The sequence below is a fragment of the Hevea brasiliensis genome, chromosome 13 (genome assembly GCF_030052815.1).
Source record: "Hevea brasiliensis isolate MT/VB/25A 57/8 chromosome 13, ASM3005281v1, whole genome shotgun sequence".
In the NCBI taxonomy this organism is placed as follows: domain Eukaryota; kingdom Viridiplantae; phylum Streptophyta; class Magnoliopsida; order Malpighiales; family Euphorbiaceae; genus Hevea; species Hevea brasiliensis.
Genome location: NC_079505.1, coordinates 82,819,433 through 82,829,234, shown reverse-complemented (window position 1 = coordinate 82,829,234; position 9,802 = coordinate 82,819,433).

The window sequence follows — 9,802 nt, the reverse complement described above, 5'->3', positions numbered from 1 at the left end:
ACCTTTTGGCTAGATGGGGATAACTAGGCTTGATTTACCGACCTTCCATGTATTCATTTTACCAATATCTATTAATGATCGATCTATTCTGTTTTGTTTATTTTGGTTTTATTCCACTTTATGACCTCTTTGTCGAATCATTGCTCACGTCACCTAATAGTTTGGCTATCTTCTCGACGTTATTCGTGTTCTCTTTTAAAAGAGACCTCGAGTTGCGATTACCTACGTCTTGCCTGACCATTTACACGCTACTAGGAACCAGAAAAACTTGCATGACGAAGATTAATAAAATGACGGACTAATCACTAAAGAGATAACTCGAGAGTAACATTCTTTTGGGTCCTTTTGCACAAAATGAACTTGGAGAAAATCACATACGTAAGAAGAAACAAAGAAAGTGCAAAAAATAAATGTAAACACTTAGTAAAACAAAGAATATGAGCTCTTACCGTGAGGAGCCAAATCATCTGAAATAGCTACGGGTGGCAAATAGAGATAAGACAGTGGACTGATTAGCACGAGAGCCGATGTTCGTCGGGAAGTGAAGGGAGCTCACTAAAATATAATCGATTAAGATAAAAGCCGAGTGGAATGAAGTTTAGCTTAGATCGTGAGAATGAAAACAGAGATGATAAAGGGCTGAAAGTGAGGGTGTGACCAGATAATGAACAAACTGGAAATGTAGAGTTCCGGTATTCAGAATCCTTTTCAAGAAACACTTCAGAAAACTAGTTTCAAAAGTTTTTCCAATCAACACTCCAAAGTAGCGGAATAACAAATCGAACGAAGTTTTCGAGTTCTTCCACTATAATAATGACCTCTCCTTTTTGTCCGTCCGTCCCTGAGCAGCTTTTTTCATGCAGTATTTATAGGAATCGGCGCTCCGTGGAGGGTCGATTTATTTTGAGGAGATGGAGGGTCAAGATTTGAAGGACATGATCGGATGTCCAGGAATTAAAGAGAATCAAAATGAATGGCTGAGATCCCTCTTCAGAATGTTTGTCCTTTTCTTCTTTCAATCTGACGGTCCCAGATCTTCTTGTCCGGAACGATCTAAGGGCTAAGAGCGAAAGATGCTGGCATTGTCGTCTTCTTTCTTGATCCAAGGGTTCCGGGTTTGTCCTTACAAGTGGGATCAACGGTGGAGATTGGGATGTACAGGATCGCATGACATACCCTAGCACTCACAAGATTGCGGCGATTCTTAGGCGTGCGGTGGAGATCTCGTCTGCAACGCTTTAACTACCTCGGCTCTGATTCTGACGACGGTTATTTGGGATTTGTCTTATTCTTTTTGCCTTCCGATCCCTCCTCTTTCTGATCTCTTTCACATGTTCTTTCCGATCTTTCATGCTGGTCTCCCATCTTCCGATCTATTATTCCGATCTTTTCCCTTCCTCAGGTCCGGTCTGGTCAAAGCATTAATTGCCCCTCGATTCCCGAAGCGTTCGCTTTGTTTTCTGCTCAGCAATAAATGCTCATTTTCCCCTATATATACCCCTGTTGGCAGAGACATTTCCTTCATCTGATTTCCCTCTCTTCCTTCTTACTTCTCTAGTTCTAGCTGCTCGTGATCGCCCGCCATGATTGTGGTTTTTGATCTTTTTCCGATGGGCTTCTTTAACCACCGGCTGAAAATTCACGATCCCGGTGATCGCATAACCCTAACTGACGATGGTGAGAGATCTGGATTTGACCGATCTGTATTGCGGACCTCGGTTGTACCGATCTCGAGTCGCTCAACTGAGTTCATTCAGCTTCTCATCACATTAAGTGTTCCGACAGCGATTCTGATCCACATTGGGTGTTCCGACAGCGGATGAAGCATCCGGTCGGCAATATCCTTGGGATCAGTTATAAACTGATTCTTAGATCAGCCTTTTGATATCATCAGATCTCCAATGTATTCCTATCCTTAGAGATCGCTCAAATGATGTAATCCGTTAATGTAATCAGATCTCTAGAGATCGCCCAAATGATGTAGTTAGACCTTTATTGTAATCTGATCCCTAGAGATCGCCCTAATGATGTAATCCGATCTTTTTGGAAATAAAAGTCTTGTTTCTCCAATTATTATCTTATTGATTATTTTTCGACCTCTGATATATTTGTCCGATCTGGGTCCTAACAAAACGACTCTTAACTGATCCTTCATTCAAAACATTCAACTTATTATGTCGATCTCCAGTTAACCGATCTCGGAATGTTCGAGAGACGTGTCAGAACAGCTGGCGAATCCCGTTAACCGATGCACTGCATGGAACCTCGTGAGCATTAAATGCTCGGACTAGTATAAATAGGGATGGGGGGGTTAGCCATTTGCTCTCTCATTCCATTTTCAGTCTCTTGCCCACAACTTCGAAGTTCTCTCATTTTTCCCAAGTTCTTCCGACGATCGGACTGCGTAAGGGCTTTGATCTTCTTTTTAATTTAAGTTCTTTATTTCCTTTGAAAATGAGCGGTGTCGAAGGTCTGAGAGCGGCGAGCCCTCCTTCCATTCAGTTCTCATGGTCGTCCGATGAAGAAGAGGTAGTCGGGCCAAGCACGCAACCTGAACCTCCTAGGGTTTCCGCCTGTCGGGGCGGGTCATACCATCAAGGCGCACTGCTTTGGGGAGGAGACTCTCCTATAGATGAGCTACCGTCGGTTCTTGAGTATCCGATCCGCAATCGTTTAGCCAAGAATACAACATTCGCCCGATTAAATGCGAGCTAATCAAGTGCAACGGCGATCTTCGTGTCGATCACTCCTTTGAAGAGAATGACATGGTTATGGTGTACGAGGAACAGTTAAAGGTCGGTCTTCGGTTCCCTCTAGATGACTTCTATAAGGAGGTCCTAAAACTTCACCGAGCGTGCATTGCTCAAATTCACCCTAACTCGTGGCGGATCTTGGTAGCCTTCCGAGGTCTATGCCGAGCTAAGGGAATCAGACCTACGGCTAAGGTGTTCGCTGAGCTGCACAAACTAACTCGCCGAAAGGATGACGAACACTGGTTCTTTCAGTAAGCCTCATTGCGGCTCTTTTCCGACCGCCCTCATCCCTTAAGAATTGGAAGAACCGCTTTCTTCATTCCGAGGAGCAAAGATCCGAGCCGCTTTGAGGACTTCCTCAGAGCCGGGTGGTACCAGGGGCCTTTGCTTCCGAAGCATATTACCCTGAACCAGGAGGAAAGCTTAATAGTGATGGATCTGAAGAGTCTGGCCGCCACTCAAAAGTATTCTTGTTTGGATGCGGTGATTGCCGAGTTGCACCATTGGACTATTCAACTGCTCACCGGCCAAGACCGCAAACTTCCGCTCTCTGACCTCGGCATTGGTATTTTTCTATATCTCAGATCTCAGGACCTTAGCGATCTCACTGACCTTTTCTTTGTGCAGGTATGGCGGGCGGTGAGGGTTCTAGGAAGCGGAAGAAGGACAAAGAGATCTCCCGAAAAATAAAGGAGATGAAGCGTTCGGAAATGCTTCGAACGCCTGGTCATGAACCTGGGGAAGTACAAGGGGACCTACCTCAACCCTCGGGCCCGCCAACCGCAGAAGCTGTTCGATCTCCTCCTAGATCGGAAGAGCAGCCTCCACCTCCTCCAGTTGTTTCTAGTGCGGAAGGGGGTCCTTCTCAATCTTCTGGGAGGACCTCTTCTCGTGGCGCTCAAAAGCTAATCGAGTCCCTGAAGAATAACCGGACTGTTCGGGAGAACCCCGGTTTTGCCCAAGTCTTGGGGTCTTCCATCTTCCTTCGATGATCGGACAAGCTATCCTCGAATGCCTTGATGATATCTTGACTCAATCCATGAGCCCGAACTCGAGTGCTCGTGAGTCAAACCATGGTTTGGGAAAAGGTTCAGCGTCTGGGTAAGGAGATCGGGAAGAAGAATCAGGAAGTGGCTTCCCTCCGATCCCAACTCTCATCCGCTCGGGATTATATATCTCAAGTTGAGGGACGGGCGAAGTTTTATGAAGATAGGCTAGCCGAACTGAATCTTGTTCTGGCTGAAAGGAATCGGCTTCTCGGAGAAGTCCAGCGCTACATGTGCCAACGGCCGCTCAGTCGCCCAACTCATCGAGGAGCTTAAAGAGAAAGACGGGGAGCTTAAGGAGAAAGATGAAGAGATGGTGACGGGAATAGCCGGGGCCTATGTGAATGCTCACAAGGACCTCTTGACCAAACTCCAGAAGCGTTACCCAGAGGAGGACTTCTCTTGGATGGTCGACTGCCCCGGGGTGATGATGAGGACAGTGAGGAGGAAGCCGAGGTGAGAGAGAGAGTGAGCAGAATGTAGATCAGGTTGGGGGTGATCCCCCAGCCGAATAACTTGTACAAATTATGACATGAAATGGAATGCCTTTTGTTCAATGAATGATTGTGATCGGAAAATTTTTGAATTGCCTTAGTATTTGATTGTATGAGCATAGCGAAACTAAATGCAATTTTTAATCTAAGTATGAGAGCACATTAAGCATGAGATCGGTGGGGAAGAAATGCCGAATGAGACTTGATTAAATTTGAAAATCTAACTTGAACACTTAAGATCGGAATCGAACCAAAACTTTAGCTCTTAAACTTTCGGAAAGGAGGTCGGCAATAAAACTGGTAGGAAAAGATCTAGTGCCAGTTCATTTCGTTTAGTAGGAATATACTTGACGGGTCCTGAGTTTCGACAATGGGTTTGAGAGATTAGTGAGCGATAGACTGGTAAAGCTTTGACTGATGCGAGAACTTAACAATTTGATTTAATTCTTTGTGAGGAGAGATCGGAATTGTGACTGTCTATCAAAGAGGGATCGGAAATGTGATTAGCCATCCGAAGGAGACTTAGTACCGGGGATCGGTTTCAAAGTCTTATTGATTTTGGGGATCGGCCAAAATATGGTGTCGACAATTACAAACCCGAATCAATTAAATATTTCTATCACATGTGGAAATTTCTAGAAGTTTATAGAATTACACAAACATGAGAAAATGACCTGCGATGGAGAAAAGCAGGTTAACTTCAAAAATATCCTCCTGTGGCCTGGAAAAATATTGAACAGGAGTGAGCGTTCGACTCAGAGAGTAAAATATCAATTTTAACCATAATCTCTATAACTATATAAAACTAATGCATCATGTAAAGTGAAATGCAACATCAGCAACAAATTCACATCATAACAGCAAAAAGGTAATTTGGAGCACTCACACACCCAATAATATCAATCATAATATATGGGAGCTGATCCCCTATACAGCTCTCTTAAATCCAACCTAGTGCCAGCGAAGAACTCAAGCCGGACTTTCGCTTAATAAACCAAATCGGGGTCCCAGCGAAGAACTCAAGCCGTGACTACCCCGAAGGACCGGGTCCCAGCGAAGATCTCAAGCCGTGTCTACCCGTCCTATCCATAGTCCACACCACATCACACGCACGCTAATGCACGCACACTGCTCCAAATTACCACAACAACATCCATGATACTTTAACAGTTATGAATGCAACATAAATCGTGCCTAAATTTTAACTACATAGATATATACATATAAGTGATGCATGGACATGCTTGAACATATAATAATATCGAAATTACAATTAAAATTAATATTTTACTCACAGACTTGATGGCCAGTCCTTTGTGGCGGCTGGGCGGAGGAAGAAGGCTGTCCCGGCTCACCTGACAATTACATTACAATTATTTAACACAATTAACTCAATACAAATCATGAAAATACCAAATACGTCCTAAGTCGTGCCGAAAATCCGGCAGAGTCTCCCTTATACCTAGGATCTACCCAACCTGCAAAAGGGCTCAAAACACACTTCTATATTCGCAACTCATATATCCACAATTCAGTCACATCACACAGCCTCTCCTGGGCCCATCAAATCCGTCATCCATCACAATATGTAAAATTTTAATTTAGTCCTTATAATTGATCATTTTTGCAAAAACTACCCAAACAAGCTCTAAAAATTCTAAAACTTTGCCTCATGTCCTCAAAGAATATTACTAGGCTATTGCAAAAAGAATCATAATTTTCTGAGCTACCAAGAATATTTTATGGATTTTTAATCCTATTTAAGCACTAGAAATTTACGAAAAAGCAAGGTTCGGGTTTACCTTTGCCGATTCCGACTTCGGGAACGCGCTCGAGATGTCTGACAATGGTGGGGTAGCCAAAACCTCGATCCAGTTCGGAGACTTTTCCGGTAGCGAGTCTGTCTGGCCGGAAATTCACAGACCTCGACAACTATCGAATTTCTGTGAATTGATGATACCTACACGAAGCCCACAACACGGGGGTTAGTACATAAAATTTTCAAAATTTTCTAAGCTTATTTAATGCTCAGAATAACACTGCGAAGTTTCGTGGGACCCACCAAAAAACGGTGTTAGAAAATTTTGAAATTTATATCCCCTCGAAGCTCTCGACGAGTGGAGCGCTCTGGTACTCTCGGTTTTCTCGTGGGGTTCACGGTTTGCAAGAAATCTAGCCCAAAAGTCAAAATAGGCTAAAACTTTCCGGGCAAAAATTGGACAAACCGCTCAATGGATTTTGGTGTTCTTAGTGTCTATGGAAAGCGCTCGACGAGTAGATGAGTTTAGACACAAGACCCGGTCCGATTGGTGGCCAGATCGGCCAGATTTTGGCCTGAAAGTCGAAAAGTCGCGCGCGCGTTTTCCGACAGCCTGGGACATCGGCCGGCCGTGGGGGAGGGGTGGGGCGGCGCGCCAGCGAGCTGGGGTGGCAGGGGAGGCGGCGGCGCAACAAGGGGAGGAGGGAGGAGAGAGAAAAAGGGAGAGAAGGGGAGGGAGGTAGGGACGCGCGCGGGGAGGAGGAAGAAAAAGAAGAAGATCGGTCCGATCCGGTCCGGTTCGATTCGGCCGGTTTGATTTAGGATACAAAATTTTGAATTTTTATTCTGCCTTGGGACCAAAAACGAGGTCCAAAAATTCTGAAAAAATTCTAGAAAACTCAGAAAAATTTTATAGACTCCAAATATATTTTTAGTTTTGCCACGTGGTCTTTAAATAAATTTTTAAAAATCATCAAAGTTTATATTTTTGTTAAATCGAACCCGATTTTTAAAATCCAAAAAATCTCAAATATTTTCTTAAAATTTAAATAAAATTAAAATGTCAATAATACTCATAAAATAATAAAATTTAAAATTTTGGGGTGTTACATTCTTCCCCCCTTACAGAAAATTCGTCCTCGAATTTTACACAAGGCAGAATAAAATACATAATTACACATTAAACAGATAAGGGTACTTGCTACGCATGTCCCGTTCTGACTCCCAGGTGCACTCTTCCACTGACTGACTCCTCCACAAAACCTTAACCATAGGGATCTGTTTTGATCTTAGCTGTCTCACTTGGTAGTCCACTATGGCTACAGGTTGCTCCTCAAATGTCAAGTTCTCTTTTAGCTCTATTACATCCGGCTGTAGTACATGAGAAGGATCTGGAATGTATTTCCTAAGCATGGAGATGTGAAACACAGGATGAACATGAGAAAGGTTGGGTGGTAGCTCCAACCGGTAGGCAACTGCTCCAACTCTATCAGTAACCTCAAAAGGTCCGATATACCGAGGTGCCAGCTTGCCCTTCTTTCCAAATCTCATAACTCCCTTCATTGGAGAAACCTTCAGGAATACATAGTCGCCTACTGCAAACTCCACATCCCTTCGTCTAGGGTCTGCATAACTCTTCTGCCTACTGAAAGCTGTTTTCAATCGTTCCCTGATTAAAGGAACTACCTCTGAAGTGTACTGCACTAGGTCTACATCATGCACCTTCGCTTCTCCCATTTCCGTCCAACACAAAGGAGACCTACACTTTCTTCCATATAGTGCCTCATAGGGTGCCATCCCTATGCTGGAATTTGTTGTAGGCAAACTCCACCAAAGCTAGCTGATCATCCCATTGACCTCCAAAATCCAAAACACTCATGCAAAGCATGTCTTCCAGTGTTTGGATTGTCCTTCAATTTGTCCGTCTGCATGCGAGGGTGGAAAGCCGTACTAAAGTTCAACTGTGTGCCAAGTGCCTCTTGCAACTTCCTCCAAAACCGAGAAGTGAACTAGGGCCCTCTGTCAGATATTATGGAAGCTGGAACTCCATGCAATCTAACTATTTCTCGAATGTAGAGTCGGGCATACTGTGCCACAGAATATGTAGTCTTCACAGGCAAGAAGTGAGCTGATTTGGTTAGACGGTCTACAATTACCCATATCGAATCATATTCTCGCGTGGTACGAGGCAACCCAGTCACAAAATCCATAGTGATTATTTCCCACTTCCATTCTGGGATAGGGAGCTCTTGCAGCTTCCCTGACGGTCTTTGGTATTCAAACTTCACCTTCTGACAAGTTAAGCACTTGGACACGAAGTCTGCTATGTCTCTCTTCATGCCATTCTACCAATAGCTATCCTTCACATCATGGTACATCTTGGTGGAGCCTGGGTGGACATTGTACAGTGTATAGTGTGCCTCTTGCATGATTTCATTTCTGAGATTGTCCATATCGGGCACACATATCCTAGAACCTTGCATAAGGGCCACATCATTGGCAAACCCGAACTCACCACCTTCACCTTGCTGTACTCTTTCTATGATCTTCATCAATTGTTGGTCTCTGTGCTGGGAAACTCTAACTCTGTCCCGCAAGTCTAGCCTCACTGAAAAATGAGCCAACAATACCCCCTCATCTGAAAGATCTAGGATTAAACTTTGATCCATTAACTCATGTACTTCCCGAATCAACGGTCTTTTCTCTGCTGAAATGTGCGCTAAACTGCCAGAAGATTTTTCGCTCAAAGCATCTACTATTACATTGGCCTTCCCAGGGTGGTACTGGATAGTGCAATCATAGTCTTTCAGAAGTTCCATCCATCTCCTCTATCTCAAGTTTAAATCCCTCTGTTGGAAGATGTACTTCAAACTCTTGTGGTCGGTGTATATCTCGCACACTTCACCATACAGGTAGTGTCTCCAGATTTTTAGTGCAAAGACTACAGCCGCCATTTCCAAATTATGGGTGGGATAGTTCTGCTCATGCCTCTTCAGCTGTCTTGAAGCATAAGCCACTACTTTTCCATTCTGCATCAAAACACACCCTAGGCCAACTCTGGAGGCGTCACAGTACACGATGTATCCTTCACCACTTATAGGTAGTGTGAACACAGGGCGGTGGTTAGACACTCCTTAAGCTTCTGGAAGCTCTTCTCACAGTCATCTGTCCAAATGAATAGAACATTCTTCTGAGTTAACTTAGTTAGGGGAGCCACTATCCTGGAAAAATCTTGCACAAAACGCCTATAGTAGCCAGTTAGACCCAGAAAACTTTGCACCTCAGTGACTGTTGTAGGCCTAAGCCAATCAGTTACAGCTTCAATTTTCTTGGGATCCACTCGAATACCTTCACTAGAAACCACGTGTCCCAAGAATGAGATGCTTTCTAGCCAAAATTCACATTTTGAAAATTTGGCATATAGCTGGTGCTCCCTCAAAGTCTGCAACAGCATTCTCAAGTGCCACACGTGTTCTTCCTCGGTCCGAGAGTATACCAAAATGTCATCTATGAATACGATGACAAAACGGTCCAACAATGATGACAAAACGGTCCAACAATGGCTTGAACACCCTGTTCATCAAGTCCATGAAGGCTGCTAGTGCATTAGTGAGTCCAAAAGACATCACCAAAAACTCATAATGACCATATCTTATCCTGAATGCCGTTTTGGACATGTCCTCATTCCTGATTCTCAATTGATGGTAGCCTGATCGTAGGTCTATCTTGGAAAAGAATCTAGCCCCTTGG